Below are 23,147 nucleotides of genomic sequence, written 5' to 3' on the forward strand. Positions count from 1 at the left end.
TGTCTCTTTCTAAAGCTCCAAAGTCCTCCCCTCGCCCCTCCAAAATTCATTTCTTTCATCTTGGACTCACAGCTTCCTCGCCATACCTCTAGTCTTCACCTTTTCAAAATATCTTTCTAGCTTTGAATATATAACCCACCTCAAGTCTTTGTTTTTTGTCAACATTTTCCCTCCAGCTACACCTCTTGGGCTCACTCTCTTCTTAAGGCGATCGAAGGTGACACCGGCAATGCAAAAACAGTGAGCTGGCACAGAGTCACAGCAGGACACAGGCCCAACAAAACACAGGAGAGTAAACAGGGACTATTTTTAGGCTGCTGTGGCCTGTCCTTAAGCCAAAAGCAGTGTGCTTATAAAATCAAGATATCAAAGAGCCAGATTTGTTATGCTGGGGTTGTTAAAGAGCCATGGGACAGAGTCTGGAAACCATTTTCATTATGTGTAAATGTCAGGTGCTAAGACCACCAACGGAAGAAACATGATAACCATTGACATTCAGCTATTAAGCTAATGAATACTAAAAATCACTTATCCTAGGCAATCAAAAAAACATTTTGAGCATATTAAATTACACTCACGCTCAGTGATGTACATAAAGGGAATTTTGCTTATTAAAGTATCCCATCTCTAGAAGTAGTATTAAGGTTCAGGCTCTGTACTAAACAGCTGACTAGCTTGCGTACATAACAGAGGATCTGCAACTTAAGTAGATTTAAAGATTAGATGCAGACCGATGGCGTACCTTCAGGGCAAGCAAGGCAAGCAGTGCTTGTCCAGTAAAATCTAAAAATAGACATCAATTAAAATCTACCAAAGTGAAAGTGATCTCTCTCCCTGCTTCTGTTCTTAAGCTTCTTGACTATTTCCATACAGCATGTGAAATGCTGCCATCTTGTGGCGGCCCCTAAGTAATGTCTCTGGAAGCAGGCTTAACTCTGCTTGAATTGGGACCCACTGGACTCAGTATAGTGCCAGAGTTTTCATGGGTTGTACATACCCTGTTAACAATGGCTTGAGCTTGTCAAAGTGAGAGGCCAGCAGGATAAACATCTGTTTGTTGATGGAAATTGATGAAACACAACCAACTCTGGTTTCACTGTTTTGAGATCAGTTCCCATCTGCAGTCTGTGTGGAAAGTCACCGCACGCCACTGGTAAAGATCACAGCTAAAAGAAAGCAGTCATTGTATGTAGCTATCGAGAAACCTTCCATCTAAACCTTAAACAGCTAGCTTAACATTGTGCTCGCCTTCCAGTCATTAGGCAGCAGGAAAACCAGATAAATTCTAATTTTGTCGTAGTTGTTTACAAGTGACATACTAAGTAACACTGGAATTTAAAACAAAAAAGCAATGTGCACCCTTATAAAAATATCTGTTGACCTTGCTATACAACCCCATCACAGTAAAGCACCGTGTAGCAAATGTGTTTTGTTGGTGTGTATGTTTGAGCTACTAAAACTGTCTAGATCAAACTGTGAGTTTCTGCTCGGCTGCAATTCTATCACTAGAGTTAAAAAAAGTCTATTCACCCTTTTAAATGTTCTTTATTTGTGTTGCATCAGTCAGTGGGAGACATCAGTGGATGTGAAAAGTATACATGTATGCATGGGCAGGCTTTATTTGTGATGGCCCATCACACACTTATTCCCAATTGGTGAAATTGGTTGAACAAGGAACAAATCTTGTAACTTGTTAACTCTGCTTGGCATGTTCACCTCGCTGAATAAAAACTCTGTTATTTCTGCTTTTATGGGAGTTATTTAGCATGTAACTATTCCATGCCCGGGGCATTGATTATCACAATGTGTGAAGTAAATGGAAAGAAGAAGGAGTGACACACAAACGCTGCCCCTACCCTGTCTGTCTCCTTTTATCAGCCTCACTTCGTGGACGTCCACCGTCGAGTTTGACCCTGTCACCCTTCCTCCTCCAAAGAGGCACATAAAATGACCTGCTAAAGGTACAATTACATCACCATTACTCTGACATCTAGTTTTTCCTCCTCTGTCTCAGCATTTATCACTTACCCCACTACATTAGAGTGGAAAATCACAGTCAGCATTTACATATTTAAACTTTTCCCTGCAAAACAACTGTATGCATGCATGCTAGCAGTGATGCTTTAAGAACTGCTACTTTTATCAGAGCTGAAACATCTCATCAGTTATTTGGGTAACACAGAAAGTAAAAGGCATTCGTGACTAACAGAGAATGGGTTTTCTCCCTCTGACTTTTATCTCAACAGCTACATGGATTCCAGTGTACTGGAACATTTATTGAATCTTTTCCAGCCATTATCTAAGAATGTGGGTGGTGTTCTTACAGATCATAACGTCAAACTCTGCAAGACTTTGGTAAATTGTTAACATTCTCATTAGTCTCTGCTCAATTTTTATGTTAACTGATATGCTAATGCAATGCTAAGCTGTCTATGGTAAACAAATTATAGCTTCCTGCAAAACATAGCTATGTTGATGTTTTTGCTGTAAGCACCTCAGCATTTCTGATATTTAAATATAAATTTCTGTAGCTTTAAGGGCCAGGAACCTTTAAGGAATTAAAATTAGGGGTTCATCAATAAAGTGATGTGGTTTGGTGTCTTTATTGATACATACTGAGGTTCCGGGTTTTTCTAAGGGTAGCCCTAGTAAACTGTATACTCGCCCTCATTACATCTAAAGCACACCCAGTCATTTTGTTCTGGAAGCAGGCCTGAAATATGACACAAACTGCTCACTCCAGAAAAGAGAAACAAGGGTTACCCCTGGTAGGCATACAAGGGTATTACAAGGGAAGCATTAAAGTTCAAATATTGGTAAATAACCACCTATAGCTTTAAAATGAAGCCGATGCACCTTAAAAGATAATACCACTGAAGGTCCCAAGGGTGTTAGTTCCAAAATCTCTTGTAATCCATTCAGAAAAGTATCAGCTTCTCTCATGAAATACTTATATATTAAAATAATATTGTCATTATCTATCATGCTGAGCACATTGCTGCAGTGGTCTGAAGCTAATTCTTTATGCTTTAGCTGTGTTCTCCAATCAAGTGTCACTCCTGTTTCATTCTATTTTACATGTTTGGAAAGCTGCAATTGTCCCGATCCTGGGACTTTTGACCCAGCGTTTTGAGTTTTAGTTTATGTTTAAGCCCTTCGGGTTTTCTAAGTTCTTTTTTTTTTTTATCATGCCTAGGTTGTTCTAGTTCTTTGTTATTAGATTCCCCTTGTGTCTTCCACCCCTGTTAAGTCTCCCTTGCCTAGGGTTGCCAACCGTCCCTTAAAATACGGAATCGTCCCGTATTTCGAAACAAAAGTACACGTCCCGTATTGAGCTAATAAGGGACGCACTTTGTCCCGTAATACAGTGAGAATCAAAAGTAGTCTATAAATGTTTATGGAATTAACACTTTGTTTGAAAACATAATTCCCAGCCCCTCTCCTGCTTTGTGACCAATGAGCTGACAGCACACTTATGACAATTCGAGTATGACAATTCAGATTACCGCTCATCTCATTGGTCGAGGAAAGGTCGCTTGCGGAGAAAATACCGGAAGACAACAGATGACCACAACAAGAAGCATGGCCAACAGGGGAACAAACGCCGACTCTGCGGTGCAAGTCTCGGATGACAGTACACCTAAAGCTGGGCAGACACTGTGTGATTTTTTCAGTCACGTTATTCAGCTCCTGCTCAAACTGCACGATTGACTCGCAGGGGTTAAAAGTTGGTAGGTCACGATGTACTCTCACACTATACCGCCCGATGCTCTGATGCGACCTGAGTGCTCACACTGTGCCTCCATAACATGAAGGTTATAACAGAAAATCTGTCGCTCGCTCTCTCTGTCTTACACTCACACAGACACACACACCACCACCATCAACTTTGCTAAATTGCTAATGAAAAACATTGATCAGGCAGCTGTGATTGAGCAGCAGTGTAAATCCAACTATTTTCACGGTTGTTGTGGTCGTGATAATTTTGTGATGCCACATCGAAAAGGCTCGGATGAGCTTTCCAAAGTTCTACAAGTTGTGCCTCCATCGCTTGTGTCCAGATCACACGCTGCACAGCCGTGCTGCAACGTCTTTTTCACCAACGTTTACGTTTGCGCGTGAGCAGTGTGAGCGCCTGTGGTGACACCCTCACGAGCGACTGATGATCGGGAGCTGGTCGTGAGGTGTTAATCACTTCTCGTTACCCCACGTATACTACACGACGCACGATGAAGGCCAAAATCGGTCCGATCACTCAAAAATCGGCTCAAAATGGGCCTAAAACCGCACAGTGTGAGCCCAGCACTAGAGCAGCAATGTTTGTTCCCCTCAGAGAAAGGGAAGAATGGGAAAAGGAAAACACCTGGCTGGAAAAAGTTAATATGGGCATGTGCAATGAATATCAGCGCTATGTGGCCAGAAGTGTGATAATATAATTTATTTTGTGTAATAAACAACTGCAAGGATAGATGATTACAACAAATTGATGACTAATACATAAAAGTAATACATAGATGAATAATGATGATGAGTTATGATGCGTAATCATGGGAACAAGCGGGTTTACAAACAGGAGCAGCTGATTAGCATTAGAAAAGCTGAAATAATACCTCAACTGAAGCCAATTGTACTAAATGCACTAAATGTGCACTGTTACAAGAATATTTTTCTTTCTATTGTTTTCTATTATTTTAAGTTAAGCAGGACAGAGTGCTTTTAAAGAAAGATTTACTTATATTCTCAAAAGTTAAGCATGACAGGCTTCTGTTTAAGAAAGAGACCTGTTTTACTGTGTTAATGTTGTCATTTTGAGCTAAAAATAAATGGCTAAATGATCATTTGTTTCCCATGTGTTCATATCACAAAGAATAGAATATGCATCTACTTAAATCAACTTCAAGTCAAATGGTTAAAAAAATAATTTCACACACAAAAAAAGAGCTAGAAAATTCACCACACTGGGAAGGGTGAAGACAACTGGGTCGCCCGGCCCTGGCCACGAGGTGTCCCTTATTTATTTTTCAGGGAGTTGGCAACCCTACCCTTGCCCTTCATGTGTTTCATGTCTGTGTCTTACGTTGTCAAGTTCAGGTTGTCATGTCTGCGTCTCATTATGTTTCCTGTTTTATTTTGAAGGGGACCTGTGTGCCTATGTTCAATGTTTTTAGTTTTACTCTCCTCTTGTGATGTCATTATGTTCATGTGTGTCAGCTGTTTCCCCATGTGTTTCCGTTTCCCTCATTAGCCTCCTGTGTGTATTTGGTCTGTGTTGTTCCCATGCCAAGTCCTGCGTTCAGGTTTTCATATGTATATGCTCATCATCGCCATGTTTAGAGTTTTGTTTGTTTTTCATAGTTCGTGCTTCCTTTCTAGTTTACCCAGTTTACGTTATTGCTTAGGTTGCATTGTTTTTGCCCTTTTATTTTGTACTGTTCTGTCTGCCTTAATAAACAGCTCATCATCAGTTAAGTTTGAGTTTTAGAATGTCTGCACCTGGGTCCACTCTTCAAACTCCACGCAGTTTGCCTCGGCAAACTGTGACAGCAATGTTTTTATACAGCATCTGTACTGTCTATGGGCCAGAAACCTTTTGCATGATCTGATCCTCCAATGAACAATTCAGGTCTACCTTTGCAATTTAAAACTTTAGCTCTTAAGGCTCTTAATACAAGCTGTTCAGCTGCAGTAGAAAGGAGGATCTCCTGAAGATGCGGACACACAACAAAGTGCTCCAGAGGGCAACTCAAGCCTGTGTAAGCTGCTTACATTTGTAGCTGTTTATTGGCTCCTATAAAAGAAAAAATATGTTATTGTTGGTATTATAAAACTCCTGAGAACTTCACGCTTTTTACTGACAGAATATTCCCCACAATAAAGCATGCAACAACACCAATGGCAAATTCTGCTGCTAACCTCTTTTTACTATTACCCAATACAGTACATACACACACATATACACTCTGTCTCCTCCGCCCCCTTTACGCTGCTGTGACAGCTTTGTCACAAAGATGAATTCATCGTCAGCACTGCAGCCAAAACAAGTAATTTGATTGCCCCAACCACAAATTAAGTTAGTGTGATTCAATTTTCGATTTGGGCTTCTCCTGCAGCCATACATCAAGGGAGACATATTTCATTACACAGCAAAACCACAGGGGAGCAAGCAGTGGTGGTCCACACCCTCCATAGGAAGACATCATGGGAGCATTATGGCATTTACTCGATACCTCTGCAGGTCCAGTCAGGTCGGTGCTGGCACCGGTGCCATTGGCAGGCTTGTTATCCACTGGGCTACACATTCACATACTGAACTGTCAGTGCATTTAGTTTGTTTAGGAAGCTGTGATCAAACCGGGACATCGTGCTCTTAGGCCAGCCTGCACAAAGGAGAACTGGTGCAGAGTTGTATCTTTTGAATTCACCTGAAGACTGAGAACTAAGGCCAGGTGAGTAAATATGTGAAATCACCTGGCTGGATGACACTTTGCCAAATCTTGCTTCAGAAGGCTTCTCGCCTTATCCACTTATTAGGATTCTGATGCAATCACAGCACCCCCTACTTTCTCACCTTCCCATCCTACGCCTTTCTTTAACCTACTCCTCTGGATTTTTCCCGAGCTCTCGTCTAGTAAATGGGCTTGAAGACAGAGTGCTCAATCAGTGACTACTACCGCCTCCTCCTCCTTCGTCCCTTTCCACCCTCCCCTTCCTCACAATGGAGCCAAGATCTTTCTAATTAAACCGCAGGCTGTTCTTTCTGTGTAACCAGCGTTTGAAAGCTGTGAAGTGAATATGCAGCACTTGTCTATTAATACAAATGAATAACACTGATGTGGTGGTAAAATATGCGCCCATTTTTTTTTATTTTTGAAAAAAAAAAATTATCGACAGTATTTTAGATCGTTGTAGATTGTTGTATTTCACTAATTATCTAGCTCTTATATTCATGAAGTACAAAAAGTACCTTTAAAGTAATGAGCCATGATCAAGTGCTCAGACAATTTGAAATAAAAGCATTAGGAGATTGCTGCATTGTCCATTCCAAAAATTCGCTCAGTGAGCACGGTGTTGTGGGATGCAAGAGAAACTTTGTTGGCATATAACTTTTATTGTTGTGCAGCGCATTGTCTTTTCATATCATTTGCTTGGTGACTGATTTTTCTTGACTGAAATGCAAAAATCTGTTGCATATATTTATTTTTTTATTTTTAATTTGAACTGAATGTTTGCTTTGTATCTTTTGATATTACAGGGTTGCATTGCATCTACACGGTGTCACCTAGTCCACTGGTCCATCAATATAGTTGAAGTGTGCAAACAGAATTTCACAGGAATTGGAAAGAATCCAGATTTTTGACCCTTGGATTTAATCTTTGGTTTCTGCTGATGGTGGAGTTTTTCTGGTCTCATCAGGTTGTGAACAGGTCAGCACCTTTCACTCCAGAGACATTTTTTTTTACCAAGGTGAAGGCTTTTACTCGAACCAAGGCCTTCCTAGAATCTTTACAAGAGTCCATAAGGGGAACGGCAACAACTGCAGGGTTAAACCACAAGACTGCTGATGTCAACACTCGTGTGTTCTCTTATGCTCTATCTGTGAACAGTGCTTGGACTTCAGAATCGGTTGATGTGAATTTGAAGGAAAAAGGAAAAAAAATGCACGTAATCTCAGATATTTCTTAAGATATGACCTGCAATGTACTCACATTGCATTTACTAATAAAATATTGTGTTATGTAATATGTATTATAGATGAACAATTACTGTTTCAGAAGTGCCAGCCCCAGCCAATGAGCCAAAACTTGATTTTCAACAGGAAATAAAAGTTAGGAACTGTTATGACTATTTATTGTGCTGATCACATAACATAGTGCTACACACTTAGTGTTAGAGGAAATGAAACAAAAGCTTTTCCTTTATGCCAAAAAGAACAGAAACACACATTTTTTTATATCCTTGGGGGACTTGTGATCGCCATTCTCTGTGACGTTTCAAAATAGAAATTTCAGTTTTTATGTCACAGTGTCACAGTTATGATTAGAATGTTTCTTTTTTTATGATGCGTGACTTTTATGTGTGGCCACAGATCTTGGTAACCAACAGTGTCAGACAAAGCTGCAAAATAACTATTTGTTTCCAGCATAACTTTTAAACATTTAAAGGTTGCTTCCTGGGTTACCTCTCGCTGGAGGCATTGTAGGAATGTCCACCTTTGAGGTAAGTCCTAGCGTATGTGTATATCCATCCATCCATCCATTTCAGGGTAGTGGGGGCCTATCCCAGATACCATGGGGCAAGTGGCAGGATACACCCTGGCCAGGTCACCAGCCTGTTACAGGGCTCTGAGTTCATTAGCCAGTGAAATTTATAAATTTGTGTATAGTAAGTGGGCTTTATCTCTTCTGGGTTCTGCAACACCTTGGGAAATTAAACAGAGGACTAAATTAGCTCTGTGGTCTCTGCCTTTCTCTGCTTTGTGGTGTCTCCCTCAAGGGAGGCTCAGTCTCAAGGAAGACTGAGCCCCATGGAAACAGCTCTCTTGGGACCCTGAAATAGTGCATATCCATAATTCCTGGCAAAACCCTACTTCATGTAGGGCCCCTGAAAATGTGGAAAAACATTCCCTGGAGGATATTTATGTGTTAGATATAAAGATGTGAATCACAACTTTAAAGAAAATCCAAATAGCACAGACGTTTGGAAACGACTTAACATGCCCTAGAAAAAGGTGTCCTCGTCTGCCGAGTCTATCAATTCACATTTTCCTTTTTACCCTCCACAATTGAAATGATCCCTCATGGCGTTGTCTTCAAGGCTGACTGCTCAGGTATAGTGGTGATATTGTGCCTGTTATGTGACGCAGGTTTCATTTGTGCACTGTGCAGGACAAAGAAGTACTTCAGAGACAGAAAAAGGATGAGCGAGAGGGAAGCAGTGACAGAAATGCCCACCAACCATGGAGCGTTTCCTGCAAATAAGAATCTGTTCCCTCTTCATCCAGATGCCAGGATTGTGGGATTCCAAATTACAGCTGTAAATTTTGCACAACTGCCTCACGCTTGATTACCCTTGATCTGAGATTTTGCTTGTTCTATTTCATTGCTGCACTTTGTGCCTCCTTTAATTTGGTCTTTTCCTCTTCTTCTAGCTCTAGTGTTTGCTCATTTGTCTCTGTGTATTTGCATCACCACGTTATAAGCTGTTCTCATTTTCTATCTTAAAAATACTCCCGTTCAAACGTGACAGATTACTGAGACTGAAATAACTGGCAATATTATGTCTTAGTCACGAACACTCCTCCCTACATTTGTGCAGAGTGCAGGATGCAGGGTGCCCTGCCATAAGCTTCCAAATATCTGAATGGAATATATATACTTTCTGGAGTTTATTTATAGCTTCTGAGTGGCGGCAGGGCAGGTGGGGAAGGTCAGGCATTTCTCACATTGTCACCTGTTTTCATCCTCTCATCTAGATACTGGTGAGATCTTGTAGCTTACTTCCTCGTCTGGTCCTGATGCTTTAATATTTCATGCAGTTCAAGGCCTCCTTTGTAATCTGCAGCCACAGCACTTTTCTGGACAGTATTTGAATTATGTGCCTGCCGGCCATTCTCTGATTCAGGCAGGAAGCAGTCGTATCCATGAAAAGAAATAGGGGTCACTTGTCATAATGGTGGAACACTTCTTTGCTAAATGGATGCTAAGATTAGCTCTTCTGTAAGAGGATGAGTCATTATAATCACTATGCAAAGTAAAAGAAGCAGCCGTTCGACATTTAAGCGGACAGCGCTGTGTTTCCAGCAACAATAGAGCACGAGCTCCTGCGGGAGGTGAAATGAACATGAACGGCAAATGTCAGGGTGGCGAAATTTTCCACCACAAATTCCAATTAGGGCTTTTTTTTTGGGTAGATGCATTGACTGCTTCTCCATAAAATGTTAATGTGCACCGCTGAAAGCAAGACAACATGAGGGGAAGCTGCAGAGACAAGACTGCTGTTTCAGGACCGTTGAGTCACTTTGCCTCCGACTGCTTGACAAGCAAACACAAACTTCCTGCTGTGGCTGTGTGCCTGGCTGGCTGCCACATTACAGTTTAAGTCCGTGCCTCAAAATAAACAAAGTAATTACATTGGGCACGTCTAAAGCAAGATGTGTGTTTTAATAACATAACCCTCCTTACATTCTCTGTATGACACTACATATATTTTGCTCTTACAGTTTATAACCAATTAATATAATTTGAGATGCTCAAGTTTGAGGTGATGCTTCTGAAATATCTGCCTCCACACCAGTACAGTGGGGATGCTTAAAAGTTTTAGCTACTGTTTGTCGTTTAAGTAACTTACCTTAATCTCTTACTGACTGCTGCAGAGGCTGATGACGACAGGCTCTAGCTGTTAATATGACATTTTCCTTTGGCCATGGCTATAACTGTTCATCTGGCTGTAAAGACAAGGCGCTTTCCTCGCTTTGACATAGTAGTTTAAAATGGTTTCATCTGATCTGATATGTAGGCTGAGTTCTGCTTTGAACCCCTGAAGCCACTGTATACCACCCTTGATGAAGGGTAGTATACAGTGGCTTCAGTATGCAGCTGATACTGTATGTTAACAAAACTTGGGAATTCTGGTAACTTATCAGCCATGGAAAGACAAAGTAAAATATGTAGTGTTTTACCCCCTTAACTTACCACCCAAATGTTTGTGGCAGATGGCTGCCCTTGCCTGGTTCTACTGGAGGTTTCTTCCTGTTAAAAGAGAGTTCTTCCCCCCTGCTGTTGCCAAGTGCTTGGAGGTCATTTGGTTGTTGGTACTATACGAATAAAATGTAATTGAATTAAATTGATATGATAAGTGGGTTGAATTCATGCATTAACTCTTTTTGTACATGGCCAAAAATGGCCAAGCCTATAAAAATGTTTGTTTATAATGTATTGTCAACCACTGTTAAAATGACATTAATATTTAAAAAGAAAAATATAGATATGTGACATGGAGAAATTATTATATATTTATATTCACCAGTCATCTTATTGGTGAACCCTTTTGCCTTCACAACTGCCTTAATTTTGTGTGACACAGATTTGGCAAGAGATTTCGGTCCACAGTGACATGACTACACTTTAATGGCATCTCCGATTCTTCCACATCCCAAAGGTAGTTCACTGGACTGAGATCTGGTGGCTGTGGAGGCAATTTGTGTACAACTGTAATGTTCAAGAAGCCATCCAAGGGCTGGATATGGTCAGTAAGAAAGCTGAGGTGGGCTGTGGGCTTTAAATGATGATAACTTTGTACCTGAGGGGCCCAAAGTGTGCCAAGAAGAAAAAAAAGTACCACACCATTATACCAACACACGCCTGAGTTTCCTGTTCTTAGCTGACAGGAATAAACCAATAAACTGTGTATATAGAAGCCATTGTCACAATATTATTCGTTATTTTGAGAAGTACAGTATATACTGTACAGGATGGGCCATTTATATGGATACACCGTAATAAAATGGGAATGGTTGGTGATATTAAAGTCCTGTTTGTGGCACATTAGAATAAAGTTACGTTGAAACCAAGCACACCATTGTTTTTCTTGTGACATTACCAATAAGTTTGATGTGTCACATGGCCCTCTTCCTATTAAAAAAAAACAAAAGTTGTATCCAAGATGGCCGACTTCTAAATGGCCACCATGGTCACCACCCATCTTGAGGAGTTTGCCCCCTCACATATACTAATGTGCCACAAACAGGACTTTAATATCACCAACCATTCCCATGTTATTACAGTGTATCCATATAAATGGCCCACCCTGTACTTTACAAGCCATATAACAGATAAAATAGTTTATACCATATTTTTTTGCAGCCACTTTTCGCTGATTGCTGTCTGGTCTTTACATATATTTATATATATTGTCATTATTGTTGTCTGAGGTATTGCTTTCAGTGCTGTGAGGTGTTGAACAGCACTGCACTGGTTCCAACATTTGTTCACATTATAAGATGAGTATCTGCCCACAACAATGTAGAATAGTGAGTTTGACAGCTTTAATTTAGGGCGTGTGAACCCAAAAGTATGACCCATGAGACACTGTGGTATGCTTCTTTTTCTGTTGCTCTCAAAGTGCAATTTCAGTATCACAGATTAAATTATTCCCTATCGTTCCAGCAGCTCTTACATGGACAGATAGCTTTTAAATTGCTGAAGAGAATCTGAAAGATCATCAAAAAGCGTTCCTTGTAATTTATGCTTTTACTGAAGAGATAATTTAGTGTAGCCAGTAAATTTGACTTGTTATATCAAGTCTGTAGCAATGAGCGCTTACCTACTGGCTACTCCCGCTGTGGAGGAAATATGGTCTTGGCTCAGGGACATTTAAAATAAATTTTGGTGTGACAGAGGCGACTTGCTGAGTGACTTGTGGAACAGTGATGACATGCAATATGGTGGTGACTTTTTCGCACCATGCAGCCATCTTAAAGGAAAATACTGGTTTTGACATGTTGCCTCTTCAGTGTTAAGTTTTGTTCAAAGTTACTTTGAACAAAAAAAAAAAAAAAAGAAGTGCAAAGTTATTTGATTGCTGCTCACAGTTTAGTTTAAGTTAGTGGTTCTGCTGTTCTTGCCACATGTAAGGTATTTACAAAACTGGCTTTGAGCACGATGATATCTGGTTTGTACGCTACCATTCTGAGACCTCGAGTCTCGTGTTTGTAGCCTTTGCTATCTTCATACTTTGAAGCCTGAAGTGACCAAATTTGCACGGAGAGTGTGGAATGCTAAATTATTATTAGATAATGCTACCTAGCTTGGTTTGCAAGGAGCATCTGTAGACCGTACAGAATACTAGAATTTCATTCACCAAAAACTGAAGCATGAATATTTTCTATGAGTTATTAGTATGTAAAGTGGATTACAACGATAATAAAACTATGACAAAAATATAATTTATTATACAAAAACAGTTAACAGTTTAAAAGCAATTAAAACAACCCTGGCCAGGGAGAACACACAATAAAAACCAATAAAACATAAACACACTAAAAGTCCAGTGCCGTCAGCCACAGCGTTAAAATCCGGTGTTCTGAGAAACCATCCTACTCTGACAAGTCGTCCTACCCGTATTATAATTTGATGGTGACTTGTGACTAAACCTAACCCTACCCCTAACCTTAAGTATTCCGGATGGGTGAGAGAAAAATAAGTTAATTTAGGTTTGGTGTTGTGCGCATGCGCCGCGTCTGCGCAGAAACATTGGGTAGGATGTTTTTTGAGGTAGGATGGATTCCCAGAACACTGGCAAAATCGGTAGGTAGGCCGATGTCCCGCTGCCAACTAATCCCCCACCATAGCGTCCTCTGGCCTCAAGCTATTCCAGCAACAGCACAGCTCCCTCTGCCTCGCCACGTACTACTACACCAAACCGCGCCAACGCCACTGCCTCCTGCCACCATCTACGACGCTCTGCTTCTCCTAACCGGCCAGGCCGTCTTATTGGGCCTCTGTGACCTCCCAGGTGTGCCAAGTTAGTAATCAGTGAGTGGCGGAGTCTCTCCAGGACAATTCAACAATGAATACAATAAAAGCAAAGCAGGGTCAACAAAGCACAAGCACTATGAGTACAGTAGACACCTCTCGTTCCAGCTATAGCTAGCATCCAAAGTATAGCCACCAGTGTTTGCTTCCAACAAGTGGCCATGCCACTACTCATGATTTGAATTATGAGTAGCGAGATGTTTTTTGAACTAGGCTGTAAATATATTTACATGTTAACATGGACCAGGCATGTTTGTGGTACTGAAGGAAATGCAACTGTTGGCACTTTAGTTCACTTTGCCAACAACGAAACTTGGATCTTGGAGTCTTTGAAGCAACTGTTTCAAACACAATGAGACTGCAAGCTCATTGCAGATGGTTCCAATAATTTTGGTCATGTCACAATCTCTAGTGTTTTCCTTAGTATAAATGGTGCATTAGTAGTAAATGTTAAACAAACATACTATGTAGTCCATGGGAATAACAGCCAAAACCTGTCAAGATGTAAAGAAGCAGATTTACTCTGTAGCATTCCAATACTTTCATTCCAACACAAGTTTGCTGTTGAGCAAAAACTACCAAATTAAGATGTCCCAACTTCTAAATCCTCAGCAAAGAAAGTTTGTTTGCAAAACCTATCACTGGAGCCACAACTTAACCATGCAAGCCTCTTTGCTTTTCTGCCCTACATTCTGCAGCCATATTGTTTGCATTCAAAGGCAGTGCCCACACAGCTGGAGGATAAGCCAAGTCTCTCAGCAGATAAAGTATGGTGCCATTGGCTGCTGCACCCTCTTTTCATTTCCCTCTGTCTACTGGGATGTCAGAGGCTCCTGGCCACAGCTGGAAGATGAATGTTGCTGCACCCCTCTACTTTGTCATGGTGTCCAAGAAGGCTCTAAATGGCATTGAGAGACTCTCAGGCTCTCACAAATGGGATCTCTGCAGCCCTGTGTAACCTTGTATGTACAAAACAGGCTGAATTTTAAAGTTGCCTGCTGCAAATACTCTCAAGAGATATAAAGTCTCTTGTGGGTACTGTTGCTTCAACAAAATGCAGGAAATGCGAGCCCACGTTTGCATGCACACTCCAGACTTTTAAAATCTTTTAGAGAAGGATATGATAATTAAGAGCAACAGATTTGCATCATGCTGATTTATCTGTCAGTACATGTACATGTGCAATACCACAGTTTATACCTTGTGTTGAATTGCCTTGCGGTGCTTGGGTTGGAGAGGCTCAGATAGCAAAAATCTTTTAGCATTGCTTCCTCTCTGTTCAATCTGGTTGTCCCTACACCAGGGGCAACAACACCTACCTGCTCTGTCTCGCTGTTCTCATGGAAACGCATCAAAGGAGCTGAAAGATAGACAGAACCGAGAGAGAGAGCGGGGGAAAAAACAAGACTGAGATACTTTGTTACTGTAATGTTGCACTCTTTATTGTCCCTGATGCTTTTCTCGGCTGTGACAGTAAGCCCTGTCACACATGTCTTTCCCCTTCTGTTAGAGGTGAAGACCAAAGTGAAACACAGCGTATAGGTGCTGTTGCGCTGTGTTGAAATTCAAGGCACCCAAGTCACCCACTCAACCAGCACAAACTGCACACATTTGTCACTGGGGTACACCTATACATATTTCAATGGTTTGAAAGTATTGCTCCATGTTAAGTTTTTCCCATGTGATATCAGCAGGGCTGACACTTAAGAGAGCCTGGGGCCTGAGAAGTTTTGAGCTAAACCAGAGACGCCTGCAGGCTTACAGCTGGTGATTACAACACCCATTAAAAGTAGCCTTGATGGAAATCTCGAGGGGCGTGACTCGATAGGGAAAAGATGATTATAGGATGCATTCACGGCCACTTCCTAAGACATGAGCCAGTAGATGTTCTGGGGTTTAGCGTAAGTGATATTTGGGCATGTGTGGCAGCAAGTACTGCTGAGTGTCACAACATCTCCACAGACAGGAAAGCAGAACAAGACCGTAGGTGGTATGACAAAGAATTAAAGTGTATAAATTGTGTTTGCTCTCTGAGCTGTAAACATGGCCTGATAAATTTATCTTCAATTTGTCTGCCCAGAACACATCACCCCAAAAGACCTGACCTTTGCGCGTGTGGTTAACTGTAGTGCTCCTAAAGTTATTTTCAGACAGACCTCAGCCCTCCAATCCCATCCAGGCTGTGTAAGCAGAATATAGATGCATAAACTAACAAATGCAAGTGCTACCTGCAGGTCCTGAGCTGAAATATTTGGATTCTTTTGTGTAAAACTGTCTGCCCATGGTCTGAGTTTGCTGGATGGGACTTTCCTGGGCAAGTTCCCTCTCTGGAAAGCATTTACTTTTAGGGGAATAGTGTTTTGGTTATGTATATTCATTTTTTGTTTGCTTTGTCTTTCTTACTTTTTTTTTTAGGTTTCAGTGCAGGAAAACAACTGCAAAATTCAGGAATTTGCATCATTTTGCACAAGTTACCTTTAATAATTACTTTACAATTTTAGAATTTCAAAAGTGTATTTTATCATCTGCTCAATGGTTGAGTTTCAAAGCCATATTATTTATTAGATAATTACTTTAAAAAGACATCAAGAGGTCCCACTCAGTGACTACATTTAGCTGCTGTGACCCCCAGCAGACAACTAGATGGTTAACGGCTAAAATTTTCTGTAGTGAAAGTATCGATTCTAACACAAACCTTGCACACACATACCCATGTGAATCCTCACCTCCCAGTACTTGTGGGAGAGCTGAAAACCAAAGATCCCAGTTCAGGAAGAATAGATCCCTGGCAACATGCCCACTTCAGCCTTTGAAAGTCTTCAAATGATACTTTTCTGGCATTAATTTACTACATACTGTTCAACAAAAAAGAACAAACACAGGAAGACAAAGGTTTTGACATCAATATTCATCTTTGACGTCTTCATTTTTTCTTGCACCACAGGGCTACAGTTTGAGCCATGTTCCTTATCAGAAAGTTTTCAATGGCAACAGTAGCAGTTTGAAAGGTTTATATTTGAGGTAACCAGAAATGTGGGAACAACATGGCTTTCAACTTCACAGGCATCAGCAACATGCGAACAAAGATGCTGCAGAGAAATCACAAAGCACGTTCTTCTGTGATTGCTGTTATTTTTAGGTGTGCACTCAGAATAAGCGATGCTTTCAGTGTGGGCAAAGTTTCTAGTAGGATTGAAAGTCCCACCTAGGAGGATTTAATTAGCGCTTTGAATGAATAACATTTCACCCATTTCTCTCTCTGTCCTTGGTAATCAGTTCTGGGCCATTAATGAGAGGATGACTATCGACTGGTGGAGCGAGCTGCTGATAATTGAATGTGTAGAGGCCATTAAACATTCCTAATCAAAAACAAACACTCCGAAGCCAGAGTTCCTGCAGAACAATGAGCGGCAACAACAGCATGGCTGTCAGGACCTAAAAAAAAGAGAGTCTATATCTGTTCTCGTCTACAGCAGAGGGGGGAAACCACACTAAGATTTCAGAATCTGACAGGTCAGGAAATGGCACCAAATTGAATTTCCCAAGTTAGTGTTTTCATCCAAACAGCTGAGAGGAGACAAAAGCAAAGAAAAAAAAGCACAATGATGATGTAATTGAAACATTCTCAGGGGCTCCACTCCACATGCAAACAGGCCAGTAAATCACTTACAGTGGTTATGGTGTGCTGCTGGAAATCAGTGCCACTATCGATTGAGCACTATTGATCCGACTTCAGTATCACACCAGCTTAAATGAAGTTGATAAGTCAATACTAGTTAACAGTTCTAACCCTGTATCGCCTCCGGTGGATGTAACATGTTGTTTATTATGCCAAGTTGAAATGGAACGACTTCTCGTGTAAATCGAGTTGGATGTGTAAATTTAAAGGTTTGTGCACTGTGGCGTTTGGTAAATGAGAGTTTTTGCATCTGGCAGACAGCTTTTTTATGGTTTTACATTGTTGTTTACTTTCATATCTGATTGATTCATTACGAGTGTGCATAATTGATGACCCAGTGTGAAATATTCGACTTCCCATATTACTCGTGGTAATAAATATTTTTATGCATGCAAATGTTACTATGTGCAAATCTGTTGAGACCTATTAAGCTTTTATGGTGTGCTGAAAAGATTATTGGCCCTCAGTGTCTGGAACAGGATGTGTAAACGCCCTCACACACTGGCTATACTTAGTCATTGTGTTATATCTATCAGCATATCAGATTAGCAAAACAGACATTTATTTATATAAAAAGGGCTTTTTTTAAAAAAAAAATCTAAATAACACAGATATGTATTTAAATGCTGCATGAGATTACTTCTCTTGATGTCACCCAAAGATCATCTACGGGAAGAAGCCATGTGTAAGAAATCTCTTCACTCTGGATCATTATGAGGAGCACGTTGCATCTTCAGTAATTGTGTGAGGGACCATGCTGTTGTGCTCAAATTTGTTTGTGTTGTCCTTTCAAGGTTCGCTGCACCTTAAAAGGACAGCCGCTACTTTGCCTTTCTGCAGTGACTTGTCAACATGACTCTCTGTCCAATGGAGCAGAAAAAGGCGTCCAGTCCATGTCCCATCTGACTGGCATGTCACTCTCATTGTCTGGATGAAGGGAACAAGAAGGAAGTTATGCTTGTAAAAACCAAGCAGAAATCCATGTGCAACAAGGAGAATTATTTCAGAAGGCAAGGCTGAAGACTGCTGCGAATATCTCCACAGGTCACAAGTCGGTCCTGAGGGCCCAGATGCTTTGCAAAGTCTGATCATATTGAGATAGTAAAAGTACAGCTGGAAGCTCTGTATGCTTGCACAACACAGTGAGAATTTCATAAGATGACAGCCATGGTACTGATTTTGATCAGTATCCTGATTTTATGTGGTTTAAATTGATTTAGAATATCCTGAGGTTTAGAACTCAATATATAAAATACAGTCTACCGGCCCTTTTGGTGTAATACTCATGAGACTCATGTAGATTAAAGCACAATGCACATTTTAGTGGCAGTGTGATTGCATTCAGAATTACGGGAATGGTGCAATTAAAGACAAATTTGTTCAAGAAAGGATCCAACCTAACATACAGGGTTTGTTGATCTGTTGCATAAATGCAGAGAGGAGAGGAGGCGAGAAACTGGAGAAAAAGGAGAACTGCAGTTTCAAGTGAACTCTGAGTTCACTCAGAGGATGAGCTGAATACAAACTTCCACAAACAAGTGAGATGTGTTGTTTTGGTTGTTTGAGATGAATTGAAACAGGCTGTAGAGACAGTAGAGCAGTCAAAGTCATGCAAATGTCTCTTTCTGTTTGAACTCACCTTCAGATAATGCTTACGTTTTCTTTAAAATATCTCACTTCACCCAAAACAAGTCATGTTAGTAATGAAGACTAAACTCCTGTAGGCGTGTGCTAAAGCTTTGTAATAAAAAGCTTGACTGAATGCAACTTTAGGTTGTTGTACTAGTGTAACTGGATCATCTGTACATAAAGTTTGCTCATTGTATTCATATAAAACCCTAGGCCTGCAAGGTATCCAGTGCAGATATACAGTACTGTGCAAAAGACTTGGCCATCCTTATTTCTTTATATTTTTTCAAGAAAATGAGAAAAAATGTGAAAATATACTTGGAAATACAGCACTCAAGGAAAAACAGACTTTGTATAATTCCAATGAGCTTGAAAGTCAATATTTAGTACTCTTCAACACAGCCCGAACTCTCTTCTGCAGCTTTCTTGTAATGTCATTAAGTAGTCATCAGAAATAGTTGAAGGACATTCAAAGCTCTTCTTTGCATGTTGGCTGCTTTTTGTCCTGTTCTCTGTCAACATAATCCCACACTGCATTAATAAGGTTGAGGTCCTGGCTGTAGGGAAGCCAATCCATGACTGTTGTCTTTTTCTAGCCAGGTAAGCTTTTCCTGCATTATCAGTATGTTTCATGTGTGTCGTGCTGAAAGACGATACCTTCGGCAATCACGTTATGGTATTGAATGCGAGATCCAAATCTGACTTTTCTCATTTCAATTTTTCACATTTGGATTCATCACTCCATAAGACCTGTTGCCACTGATTTTGTGTGCAGCTCTTGTGTAATCAGTTAAAAAGAACTTCAGCTTTTTCTCCCTGTTTCCCTTCCTTAAGTATGGCTTCTTGTCAGCCAGCCTTTCACTGAGACCATTTCTAATTCTAATTTGTAATTCACTTTTATTCATATAGCAACATCAGCTGCGTCGAGGCACTTCATATTGTGTCATGAAGACCCAATAATATTAGAAAGAAACCTTAACAATCACCAGTGTTGGGAAGGTTACTTTTAAAATGTATTCCACTACAGATTACAGAATACATGCCCCAAAATGTATTTTGTAACGTATTCTGTTACGTTACTCAATGAGAGTAACGTAACAGAATACTTTGGATTACTTAATATATTATCAAGCTTTTTACAACTACATGGATGCACTATTGCTGTGTGATTTATTACTATTACTGCAGGTTACTCGCCATAACAATACCAACTAGATTTTTAAATCTTAATATAAAATGAGTAACAGTAGGGTAAGGCTGCACTTTTTACAGCGATCTGGTTTCTGGTCGGTGACAACTCGTACTTTTCGACTCTCCCTTTTCTCCCTCCCTCGTGCTCACAGACACATAATGGGTATGGCAGTCCATTCTCCTTGCAGCAGACTACACTGCCCATGAGGCTACATTCTTTAGGGCTATGCCTGTAACACTCTGCCTATTGCCTTCATATTAAATCATTTTTTGAATAATTTTTAAAAATATTTAGTCACGTCATTATGCGGCTGTAAATAGGGGTGACATGGGCCGCGGGATTGAGATACAGACATTAGAGCCTCTTAATGCGTGTTTTGTTTGCGTTTCCACGAGCGTGGAATTACCAAAAATACAGAGGGCATAGCCTAACATATGAAACAGGAAAATACCGCCGTGTAATCCATTTATTTCAACAAAGTAACTGTGTTCTGAATACCACCATTTTAAACGGTAACTGTAACGGAATAGAGTTACTCATATTTTGTAATTTAAATACGTAATGGCGGTACATGTATTCCGTTACTCCCCAACACTGACAATGATTAACAAGCTCTTGGGAACAGTAGGAACAAAAAACTCACTTTTAACAGGAAGTAACCTCCGGGAGAACCGGGTTTAGGCAGGGGCAGCATTCTACCATGACTGGTTGGGGGTAAAGACACACATTGGAGAGTGTAAAGTTTTGATGAGGCTTTGAAGAACAGTAGATTGACCAAGTGTCAGGTCTTTGCTGGATTTTTTTCTATTTCTTAAGGACGTGACTTTGAGATACTGTTCGTCTGCTGTGGGCCTGCCATTTCTTCATCTTCATTTCTTTTGTCCAGTTTTCTTATCTTAGTAATGGTCTCAAAATGCCCAAGTCAAGGATTCAAAACATTAGTGCAAAAATCAGTGATATGACTGGTAGCGGTTTTGTCAATCTGTGACATGACATCTGTGGATTTTAGCAAAGGAAGCCTCTTGCCATAGCAATGACAGAGATGGCCATGAGAAGAGATGCCTGTACATAAGAGATGTAAAGACATTCAGAGAATCCTAAAGGAGAAAGAAAATATGAAAAAAGAAACTTCAACAGTTTATGAAGATTAGAGCATTCAATCTTGAAAATTGTGCATGTTAAGCCATGATTAATGAGGGAGCCCTTCAAAATTGAAAAGGAAGCGGAGGTAATAATCTCACAAGAAACTAGATGCCACCTGGCCTCTGCCATTCAAATTGTCGTTTATGTGTATGCCAGACTCATATAAAACATACAGTGAAGTCTAAAGGAATTTAATAACTGGGCACCAAAAATTAGCATCAGAAATTCAGTGTCTGTCTAAATATGAAATATGGTGCCAATCTCGGTTAATTTCCTGAATTATAGTGTTTGATATTGACCACAGATGTGATTTTTGCAGAAGATTTTGAGGACACGATAAAGTGGACATTCTGCCTTTTGGATATGAAATATCACGTCATCATTTTATGCTGTTAGACATTTGTGTGATATTTTAATACTAAGCATATGATTGCAGTTATGGTTTTGTGAGGTCACAATGAATCAGAATCAGACTCAGGATATTTTATTAATCCCTAAGGAAATTATTTGCTTACAGTTGCTCCAAGACAATAAGAAGAATAACAGACTAAACAAAATTGAATGATACAATATATCACAAAGTTACAAAATATATAAAATAGCTCTAACATATACAAATAGGTCATTTATAAATATCCAGCAAATTAGACAGATTAAATATTTGTATGATTGTCATTTTACACTAAACTGTAAAAATGTGTTATTTTCAGTGTAAAGGATGTGGAAAAGGGTGTAACTGTTGTACTGTTACTATGTATTAGATGGAGGAGGTGTACAGGGAGATGGCTGCAGGCAGGAATGATTTCCTGTGTCGTTCGGTGGTGCGTTTAGGTCATCTCAGTCTCACTGAACGTGCACCTGTAACTAGCCAGCACGTCATGACGTGGGTAGGAGTTATTGTCCAGCATTGTCCTTATCTTGGACAATATCCGCCTCTCCGGTACCACCTTAAGGGAGTCTTGCTCCATCCCCACAACATTACTGGGCTTGCAGATCAGTTTATTGAGTCTGTTGGCATCTGCAAACCTCAACCTGCTGCCAGCATGCAACAGCATAGATGGCACTGGCCACAACAGACTCATAGAAAATCCTGAGCATTGTCCAACAGATGTTAAAGACCCCAGCTGCCTCAGAAAATAGAGTCGACTCTGGGCCTTCCTGTAGAGTGCAGTGATGTTTTAAATCCAGTCCAGTTTATTATCAGTGTGTACTCCAAAGTATTTATAGTCATCCATTATTTCCATATCGACCCCCTGGATAGAAACGGGGATTGCAGGTTTCCTGGTCCTCCTAAAGTCTACATTGAGATGCAGATGATTCTGCTCCCACCACGTGACAAAGGATTCAACCACAGCCCAGTACTCCATCTCAACACCATCATCATCATCATGCAGAGTCATCAGAAAACATCTGAAGATGGCATGTCTCTGTGCAGTGGCTGAAGTCTGTGGCTGAAGTCTAAGTGAATGTTTGGTTGGTTTATCCTTGACTTGAAATGATCAGTGAAGAGAATTCCCTCAACTGGCATCATGTTTATGAGAATGGGACAAGCTGAAAACACAATCCTCATGGCCACGGCTATTGGGAAACATAAAGATAGGCATCCAGAGAACTAGAGAAGCATTCCAACTGAAGAAGGAAAACAGAAAAAGTAAGAAAAGCCTTCACTGAAGAATTTAAAGTTAAATGTAAGAGGAGAAATAGAGAGAGAAATAAAGGAGATAGAACAGATGAGGAAAGCAGACACAGAGGATGAGGCAGTCATGATGATGAATGAAAGGACAAAGAAACAACAAATAATGCCACTGGTAAGTAATAGACCTATCAAAGCAGCCATTATGACTACTGTTATCAACATGCCATGCCAGTTATCTTCCAGACTCATTTCTGTTTGGCCCTGCAAGAACAAATATGGTAACTGCATCTGCACCAAGAAAGCACAAACATAAAAACCAATTAGGCCGCCAACTCC

This window comes from Copadichromis virginalis, linkage group LG20 (genome assembly GCF_057382275.1).
Source record: "Copadichromis virginalis isolate Kocher_CV1m ecotype Utaka linkage group LG20, C_Virginalis_male_GT1.1, whole genome shotgun sequence".
NCBI lineage: Eukaryota > Metazoa > Chordata > Actinopteri > Cichliformes > Cichlidae > Copadichromis > Copadichromis virginalis.